The sequence below is a fragment of the Mus caroli genome, chromosome 6 (genome assembly GCF_900094665.2).
Source record: "Mus caroli chromosome 6, CAROLI_EIJ_v1.1, whole genome shotgun sequence".
In the NCBI taxonomy this organism is placed as follows: domain Eukaryota; kingdom Metazoa; phylum Chordata; class Mammalia; order Rodentia; family Muridae; genus Mus; species Mus caroli.
The window spans coordinates 91,469,173-91,479,897 of record NC_034575.1 but is presented as its reverse complement, the minus strand read 5'-3'; positions in this window follow the sequence as shown (position 1 = coordinate 91,479,897).

Genomic DNA, 10,725 nt, shown 5'->3' with positions numbered 1-10,725 from the left:
GAAGAGAATTCTTTTCTAACTAACTCGCCACTAACTTGTTTCCTGTATGAGCGCTCTGCCTTTCATTAAAAGGTCCTGTCAGTGGAACCAGCAGTGGCCTTTTGTGTTTGATGTCTTTCCTTCAGAGTTCTGAGTTAGTCATCGCATCTATGTGTCCCCTGCATCAGCACTTCATTCCTTTTGTTTCTGTTTTTTTGTTTGTTTGTTTTTTTGTTTGTTTGTTTGTTTCGAGACAGGGTTTCTCTTTATAGCCCTGGCTGTCCTGGAACTCACTTTGTAGACCAGGCTGGCCTCGAACTCAGAAATCCGCCTGCCTCTGCCTCCCGAGTGCCCGGGATTAAAGGAGTGCACCACCACACCCAGCTTACTTCATTCCTTTTTATTATTGGATAATACTTTTTGCATGGATGTGCCACAACTATTTTGTGTACTCAACACCCGAGGGAAATTTGAATTGCTTGGCTTCTTTACCTGTGTGATAAATGATGCTTAATTCATAAGAAACTTCCACAGTGCTTTCTGAAGTAGCTGTCCTGTTCCACCCCCACTAGCAACATAGCCCACCTCAATATCTCACTAGGATTTAAATGTAAATTTCCCTGCAAGTCATAGGGATGAATGTTTATTACACTTGCATATTCATCATCTTGAGACTCAGGACACTGTGCCATGTTGAATATTGAAATAAAATTAACTAAAATTACCAACTAGAGAGATGGCTCAATGGTCAGAGTACTGGCTGCTTTTCTGGAGGACCCAGGTTCAATTTCCAGAACCAACATGGAGACTCACAATTATCTGTAACTACAGAGGAACCAGTACTCTCTTCTAGCCTCTGCTTTCACCATGCATGCAACTGCATTTACATACAAGCAGGAAAAAAAAACCCAGACACAGAACAAACAAATACATAAAAATAAAAAGAGGTTAAATACAATTATAACTGCTTTCAGGCAAGCCTGGGCCTGATACTTTATGTGCAGCTGGGGGGGGGGGGGGGGGGGGCTGTGGTAAACGATCCATGGCCATTGATTGAATGACACTTGTTTTATGGAGTCTGCCCTTCTTGAATCATCCCAGAAGCAAAAAACAGAAACAAAAACACCCCAACCCCCACCAAAAACAACAACAACAACAACAAAATGTAGTACCTGATGGACTTGTATAGAGTGATTTATTTTTTATAAGTTTTTCCAGGGAATGGAGCTAGGAATGGAACTAGGGACTAGCAAAGACCCAGGAGTGTCACTTAGGGAAACAGTTCTGGGCACCTGCTCTTCAGTGCTGCATCAGGACTTACCTGCCCCAATGCGTCATATTCTGTTGTTGCTCTTTCTCTGTCTACTTTCTTTGACTTTTCCACTTTCTTTCCTATTCTGCCATTGTAGCTGTCAGTGTAAGTGTGTAGGGAAAAATATTGTTCAGTCCAAACACCAGAAAGACTGCCTCCTTCTCTTAACCTCAGGATCCCTAAGGTTGTTGAGGTGTGAGAGTAAAAACAGTCATGCCTTGTTATTTCAGTTTAGTTTTGTTGTCTACTTGTCTTTCCTGAAACTCAACTTGTAGCCTAGGATATCTGGGAACTCACTGTGTAGTCTAGGCTGATCCTTGAACTTATAGTGATTCACTTCCTTCAGATTCCTGAGTGCTGGGATTCCAGGTATGAGCCTGGACAACTGGCTGCAGATTCTTTCTTTTTTCCTTCTTTCCTTCTTTCCTTCCTCTTTTCCTTCCTTCCTTCCTTCCTTTCTTCCTTCCTTCCTTCCTTCCTTCCTTCCTTCCTTCCTTCCTTCCTTCCTTCCTTCCTTCCTTCCTTCTTTTGGCTATGCACAGTACCTGGGGTACCACAGTGGCTGCTCAAAGACAGTGTTTTGGATCAATGAATGAGTACTTATGTCATTTTGATCCTGCTAGAAGTTTCTTTCCTTTTCTTGTTCTATCTATGTAAAGATGAAACTGTAGAGCTAATTATGTCAAATCTTCTAAATTCTGTCCCAGGTTCCAGAAAACTTGAGGCTAGATCATTCTGTTATTCGGTGAAGGGCAGATTTTAGAACCAGGTAAAGTCTCCAGTTAGTGAGACTTTTTTTTATAAATTTAATTTTAAACTTATTTTTTACATTCCATATTCCACTCTCCACCCCCCCCCATCCATCCACCCTCTGTCTGCTCCACATCCCACACGTACTCCCTACCCCACATCATCTCCATGTGGATGTCCCCACCCCCAATCCTACCTGACCTCTAAACTCCCTGGGGCTTCCAGTCTCTTGAGGGTTAGGTGCATCATCTCTGAATGAACACAGAACCGGAAGTCCTCTACTGTATGTGTGCTGGGGCCTTATATCAGCTGGTGTATGCTGTCTGTTTGGTGGCCCAGTGTTTGATAAATCTTGGGAGTCCAGATTAATTGAGACTGCTGGTCCTCCTACAGGATCACCCTTCTCCTCAGCTTCTTTCAGTCTTCCCTAATTCAACAACAGGGGTCAGCTATTTCTGCATCTGACTCTTTCAGGCTCAGTAGGCTCCATAGGCTCAGTAATAGTGTCAGCCTTGGGACCTCCCGTTGAGCTAGATCTTACTTTGGGCTTGTCACTGGACCTTCTTTTCCTCAGGCTCCTCTCCATTTCTATCCCAGTAATTCTTTCAGACAGGAACAATTATGGGTCAGAGATGTGACTGTGGGATGCCAACCCCATTCCTCACTTGATGTCCTGTCTTCCTGCTGGAGGAAAGCTCTATAAGTTCCCTCTCCCTACTGTCGGGCATTTCATTTCAGGTCCCTCTCTTTGAGTCCTGAGAGTCTCTCAGCTTCCAGGTCTCTGGTGCATTCTGAGGGGTCCCCCCAACCTCCTATTTCCTGAGGTTGCCTGTTTACATTCTTTTTGCTAGCCTTGAGGGCTTCAGTCCTTTTCCCTCACCCAGTACCAGATCAGGTTTCCCTCTCCCCACTACTTCCCCCCTACTCTGTCCACATTCACTCCCAGGTCCTTCCTTCCCTCCCCACTTGTGATTGCTTTCTTCTCTCTCCCAAGTGGGACTGAGGCATCCTCACTTGGACACTTCAGCTTGTTGAGCATGGTATTGGTACAGAGACAGACATGTTGATCAATGGAATAGAATTGAAGACCCAGAAATAAAACCTCACACTTATGGTCACTTGATCTTTGACAAAGACACCAAAAATATACAATGGAAAAAAGAAAGCATCTTCAATAAATGGTTTTGGTCTAACTGGCTATCTGTATGTAGAAGAATGAAAATAGACCCATATTTGTCACCTTGTACAAAGCTTAAGTCCAGGTGGGGCAAGGACCTCAACATACAATCAGATACACTGAATCTAATAGAAGAGAAAGTGCGAAAGAGACTTGAACTCATTGGCACAGGGGGAAATTTCCTAAACAGAACCCCAATGGCTCATGCTCTAAGATCAAGAATTGATAAATGGGACCTCATGAAACTGGAAAGCTTCTGTAAGGCAAAGGACATAGTCAATAAGACAAATTGGCAACCTAAAAATTGGGAAAAAATCTTCACTAACCCCACATGTGATAGAGGGCTAATATCCAAAATAGATAAAGAACTCGAGAATGTAATCACCAAAAGAACCAAACAACCAAATCAAAAAATGGGGTAGAGAACTAAATGGAGAATGCACAACTGAGGAATTTCAAATGGCTGAGAAACACCTAAAGAAATGTTCAAAGTCCTTAGTGACCAGAGAAATGCAAATCAAAATGACCCTGAGATTCCACCTTATACCAATCAGAATGGCTAAGATCAAAACCTCAGGTGACAACACATGTTGGAGAAGATGTGTAGAAAAAGGAGCGCTCCTCTTTTGCTGATAGGATTACAAACTGATACAACAAATCTGGAAATCAATATGGAGGTTCCTTAGAAATTTGGAAATAGCTCTACCTGAAGACCCAGCTATACCACTTTTGGGAATATACCCAAAAGATGCCCCACCATGCCACAGGGTCACATGTTCCACTATGTTCATAGCGGCCTTATTTGTGATAGCCAGAAGCTGGAAACAACCTAGATGTCCCACAACATAAGAATGGATACAGAAAATGTGGTTCATCCACACAATGGAGTACTACTCAGCTATTAAGAACAAGGACATCCTGAGTTTTACAGGCAAATGGATGGAACTAGAAAATATCATCCTGAGTGAGGTAACTCAGACCCAAAATGACATGCATGGTATGAACTCACTAATAAGTGGATATTAGCCCCCCCCAAAAGGAAAGAATACCCAAGATACAGTAGTGAGGCTTTTTAATGAGAAAAACCTGCTTTTACATGGGAGTAAGCCTATCTAATAAACCAGTATGCTCACCTAATCCAGGCTCTGTGATTCTGATTCTCCTCAACTATCTTGTGAAGGAAAGTCTACCCAGGCCAGTATTATTTAGTTAAATATATTAGGGTTGGTTTTTAGCATATTTCTTGTTTGAAGCTATGTTCTTCTTCCCTAGCCTACATGAGGACCACATCTGTAGTTATAAATGTTCCCAGTGAAGCAGAGCTACAGATGGCTAGAATTAAAGTCACTGTAGTTATTACAAAAGAGTGACATGTGAGTCCCACCAATTGCCATGGTGTGTGGCTGAGATATTTCATTTGGCTTTGCAGTGGCTGTTTTCTTACTCTCAAGTAAACTTGCTAAGAATGAAGGCTTCTGGGATCAGGTATCTTCCCTAAGACAGTGAGTGGAGAGAAAGCATCCTGTACAACAATGACTACCTTCAACCTTGAATACTAACATACTAATTAGTAAGCTGTTTTAAATAAGAAAAATACATTAATAGAGAGCATGTTTCCTAATATATACAATTATATGTAAATTATAGAAAATATGATATACATGTGTTGTGTATGTGCACACGTGCTTGCCTACATCTGTGTGTCTGTGTGTGCATGTGTGTGTGTTTGCGTGTGTATATATCTCTGTGTACATACACGTATGTATTTGTGTATGTGTGTATGTGTCTGTGTGTCTGTTTGTCTGTGTGTCTGTGTGTCTGTGTGCAGGTGTGCCTGCTGCAGCATATGTGTGGTTAGGGGGCAACCTGAAATATCACCACTCACCTTGCAACATGTTTAAGGTAGGCTGACTTGTTCTTTGCTGTGCATGCCATACTAGCTGACCTGCCAGCTTCCAGAGATACTCCTGTCTAGGCCTCCCATCTCTAGAATTACAGATACAAATATGCCACACCCACTCCAGTAGTGACTTCGTGTGACAGGCCCAAAAGCTTGGACGAAGTCCCAAGGCAAAAAGTTCATGGAAACTTAGTCTCTTGGAACCATGGCATTCTATCAAATGAACGCTCCAAATCTGTTCTTGCTTTAGTCGGTGAACGAATCTGTGTGCTTTCCTTCAATATTGTTTTATTATAAATGCCTCTAAGGATTGATTTTGACATATAGCTAAGTTATATTAGCCTCCACTGGTGTTCCAATGTCCTAGGCAGTCCTTGGGCTTGGAATTTAGTAAGAATGTTACCTATTCAGTAATATTCAAAATTACCTCTAGTATTGTAAGGGGTACAATGAAAGACATCAGGCATTACAATTTACTTGAGTAGAGCTAGAAATCTCAGGGCTAGTCTACATAGTAAATAGAACAACAGCCGAGTCACTCCCATACACAGGAATTTACAATGGCCTAGGAAGAAGGTGGGTTGTGGTTTTAGGAGGAACTGAAGTATTATTCATGAAAGGGTTAGTAGAACAGAACTCCCCTGGTGCATGTTTTTCACTAGGCCCAAGGAATAGCATATTTAGGTATTTACTAAGAGACCCTTGGTGATGGGTTTAACAATAGACTAGCATTGCATCAGACCATTCACCTGGCCCCTGTCATTAACTGACTCTAGGCAGGGCTGTTTTTATGTTAACTGTAAACATTGCCTGGTTCTTGCCAGCCTTTTGAAGGCTTTTCTCTGTTTTGTGTCAGATAACTTCAATGTACCTGGGCTGTTGTGACACCTAATTTCTTTGTTTTGTTTTGAAATATATAAGTCTGATGCTTACTTTGACAACATAACATTCAGATACAACATTCCCTTGTGTCCATGTCTGTTTGTCACCTTTTCTCCAACTCCTGCCCACCTATACCAGGACCCTGATTTCTCCTGAGGATTGGGGGGTAGGGGCGCGACTGAGGCCAGTCCATGTCACACACAACTGTGTCCTGCTTAATGTGGACATTAAAGACATTCTGAGGATTCAAACTCAGGCCCTCACACTTGCAAGGAAAGCCCTTTGCCCACTGGGCCATCTCACAATCCCTAAAATGTTTTTCCACTCTGTCACTTCTCTGATCCTATATTGCATTTTTCCACCTCATGGGTATAGAATCCTCTTGTCTGTGTTGATTAATCATTAGAAATAAAGTCTTACATCTGCAAATTAATGCTGCTCCCAGTTACCAAAGTGCTAGTTGGTTGAGCACTAGTCTTTCCTTCTTCCAAACACTCCTCATCACCCACTCCCCCCACTCTCTACCCACTCCCATCTATTTGCTCATTCTGCCTCCAAACACACAACCTATACTTAATGCCTACTGTCCTAAGATTTGCGTAGCAGCTCACCTTAAAGAACCACATCCCTCTGTATCTCATGCTCGTCACCCTCACATCATTTCAACTGAGGGAGCTGATGCTCAGGCATGTTCAGTGCCTTGAACTCTCGTTGTCTGCTTCTGGTTTCACACTTTTTAAAAATTAATCTTGTGGGATAAATAAAAAATAATCCTCTTAAATAGTCACTGCATACATTACCTGGACCAATATGCAGAGAGCACTGGCCACAGGTAAGTAGCAGCTAAATTTACAAGTGTTGCCTATGGGGGCATACCCTTAGTCTGACTCATTTCTACAACCTATTGTGGAGATATATGCCAGTGGGGAACATTTCCCAAAAGGAGACTTGTCCTTAAAATGACACTATCTTCCCAAGCATCCAGTGTACCTTAACTGAGAATTGGCCCAATTAACTGGGCATTATCTATATAAATAGAGCAGCAAACCATGCCTTCCTCTTCATGTAGAAACCCATAATATGAGAATTAATACTGCATAGAACTTTATAAAGTTCAGTTTATTTTATCACACTTTGCTTTGAAATATTGTTTTTTACATTTTTCTAAGAAATTAAACCTGTGTTAAGTCAAGCTCCTTAGGCAGTAGAGTCCGAGACAGAGGGCAGCCTGCCTGTGAAGTTTACTGGGAGCCTTCTCAGGATCAATACTCACGCAGGTCAAGGGTTGGGAGATTGGTGGAAAAAGGCACTAGCCACAGACCCTCAACCGGGACATACGTGCACAGTTGGGGCTGAGCTCTGTGCATCTCTGCAGGCCCCCTGTAGCTGGCCACAGAACACTGATCCTTCCTGACTAAAGCATGGCTGAGAGGGCCCCATAGCTGCATTAGGGCCTCAAAAACCCCCAGCCTGAAAGGGAAGAGGATGTCTTGGCCCTGAGAGGTGCTTGCTGCCACACTGACCCAGTGTAGTCGTCTTCCTGACCCTTCCCAGACATGTTTCCTCTCTGTGAGCATGGCCTTCCTGACTCTGTTCTAAGTGAGACAGAGTAAAATGAGACACTCTAGTGCTTTGCTCTGGGATGGGAAATTACGACTTTCATTATTTCTTTTGTCTCTTCACCTTGAACATCCCTAGTGTTAGGAGTTTTTAAAGCACCAAACTGAACTTGTTTCCAACTAGTGCTCATAATTTGGGCTAAAGCCAGGGATCCTACAGGAAACAAATAGCACACTCAAATGAGGACAACCAAGGAGTATTTAATGAAGGAGCTATTCAGAAACGTGTGGGCAAGGTGAAGGGAAACTGCCCATGAGTAATGAACCCTCATGTGGGCAGCAATGGGAAACCATCGGACCTCTGAGCTTGAAGGGCAAGGAGGTTACAGAAAATGGGGAAGGCTACAGATAAGCACTTGCTCATGGTCCAGAGAGGAGAAATTTGCTTTAGTAAATGCCTTGTGTTCTTCTGTCTGAGCCTCCCATCAGCTGAGTATAACAGAAGGCAACTACGGGGCTAAGGGACCTTGGAGGTAGTCTATGGGATCTGGTTAGGACAGGTCATGATGGAATAAATATGGAGCAGCAAATATGGCCTTGTGCAATTTTCAGTATCATTACATTATTTGACATTTATTTCTGTTTTTTTATTTGATTAAAGATTTTAGATGTATTTATTTTATTGTTTTTGTATGGATGCTTTGCCCACATGTATGTCTTTGTATCACGTGCTATCTGATGCCCTTGGAAGTCAAAAGAGAATGCCAGATATCATAAAACTTGGATTAAAGATGCTTGTGAGCTGCCAAGTGGGTGCTGAGAATCAATCCTGGGTCCTCTGAAAGCACAGCAAGTGCTCTTACCACTGAGCCATCTCTCTAGATCCTATTCACCAAAATGTTGTTGTTGTCGTCATCATCATCATATTTTTAATTGCTGGTGACAGGGTCTTCCAAGGTTGCCTAGGCTGGCTTCAAACACATGATCAGCCAAATACACTTAGCCTCTTGTGTGCAGGTTTAACAAATGTGTTCCACCATGCCGAGCTCAGGATGTCATTTTAAAAGTAGAATTTGTCTGATACTTTCTTGTTAAAAACTCCTTGGTGCGTTAGTTACTTTTCCAGTGCTGAGATGAATCACTATAATCAAGGTGACTGACAGAATAAAGGGTTTATTTGGGCCTAAGATTCTAGAGAGATAATAGTCCACGATGGTAGAAGGAAGGCAATGGGCTGGAGGCTGGTCCTAAGCTGAGACATCACATCCTGAACCACAGGCCCAAAGGGGAGAGTGAACTGGGAATGCCATGAGTCTTGAAACTCTCAAAGGCCACCCTCAGTGACATATTTCCTTCAACAAGGCTACATGAACTAAATCTCCCAAACAGCATCACTAACTGGAGCCAAGCAGTCAAACATCTCAGCCCATGGGAAACATTCAAATCATCATGCCCCATGTCTAAGTAAGTACTGTTCTTAAATGAAGATTAGTAATTGTAGCACGGCATGCAGATTTTCTGATCTGATCTTGCCCACATCATACAGTTTCATTCATGCAAAAGTGCTCCCTGTTTTGTTTTGTCTTTGTATATGTGTTGGTGTTGGTGTTATTTTTCTTTGTCTGGACATAGTGTAAATGTACTCAGTCAGGTCTTCAAGCGACATAGTTTCTCCAGCCCCATCCTATTGTTACCTCTCCTTGAGGGAACACTGTGCCTAGTTAAGCTGCACATGCCCTTCATATCACAGCTGAGGTCTGACTCTGCAGGAGCACTCTGAGTCTTCCTTCACCACCCCAGAATTGTTCAGTGAACCCTGTAAGATGCTCTCACCACAGCCTTTACTCCCAGAAAACGCTCTTCACGGTTGATAGAAATAGTTCAGGGTCTATTTGCCTTTATTTGTGAGTCCGAGGAGGACAGCCAGGCTCAGCTGCAGTCTCCTGGTAGGTGTTTGTGGCAGTTTGAATACACTTGGCCCAAAGAGTGGCATTATTAGGAGGCGTGGCCTTGTTGAAAGAGGTGTGTCACTGTGGGGGTGGGCTTTAAGACCCTCCTCCTAGGACAATCTGCCTGAGGACAATCTGCTCCTGGCTTCCTTTGGATCAAGATGTAGAACTTGAAGCTCCTCCATAACCATGCCTGCCTGGACACCGCCATGTTTCCTGCCATGATGATAATGGACTGAAACCTACAAATCAGCCCCAATTAAATGTCCTCTAAAATTACAGTGTTGTCTTGGTCATGGTGTCTGTTCACAGCAGTAAAACCCAAACTAAGACAGTATTTTTTTTAAAATTTCATCAAATGTCTGTGTAGAGGTGACAGTTGAATGTTTTGCAAGCAGAATGAGCTGAGTTCAGTTTCTAGACTGTGGATATAGAGAGCCAGGTGTGATGCTTATAACCTCGGCATCTGCTAGAAAAGGAGAGGCAGGAGGATGGCTGGTGCTCTTTGAACTGCCAGCCTTGCTTACTTTAGGAGTTTCAGGCCATTGAGAGATTGTGACTCCAAAAACATCAATGAATTTAAAAGGTTAGATGGCACCTAGGAAAGACCATGAAGGCTTTCCTCTGTCCTCCACATACATGTGAACACCCCAACACGGGAGCACATGTACACATATACACTGATACAAAATGCATGTCAGGATGAATGAATAAACTACATTAGGGGAGAAAATGGCCAAACTAGACTGCTCACACAGGCTTCAAGGGGCAGGCATAGAGTACTGAGTCATGTGGGTTTACAATTGCCAAGATGAAACTTAGGACATCTTTGACCATGTGTGAAAATATTCCAGTTTCAAATCTTGATCACCAGTTCCAGTCTGTATAAAATCCTAAGTAGGCCTTCCAGTACGACCAGCACCAGGATAGCTAGGGCGCAGAGTCGGCTGACACCCGCCAGCTATCTAGGACACTTGCCACGGAATCTTAAGCCTTCTGGTGAGTGGAACACAGCCTCTGCTCCAATCTCTAAACAGAGACAACTATAAGAACTAACTCCAGAGATTACCAGATGGCGAAAGGTAAACGTAATAATCTTACTAACAGAAACCAAGACCAATCACCATCATCAGAACCCAGCACTCCCACTTCGCCCAGTCCAGGGCACCCCAACACACCAGAAAAGCTAGACCCGGATCTAAAAGCATATCTCATGA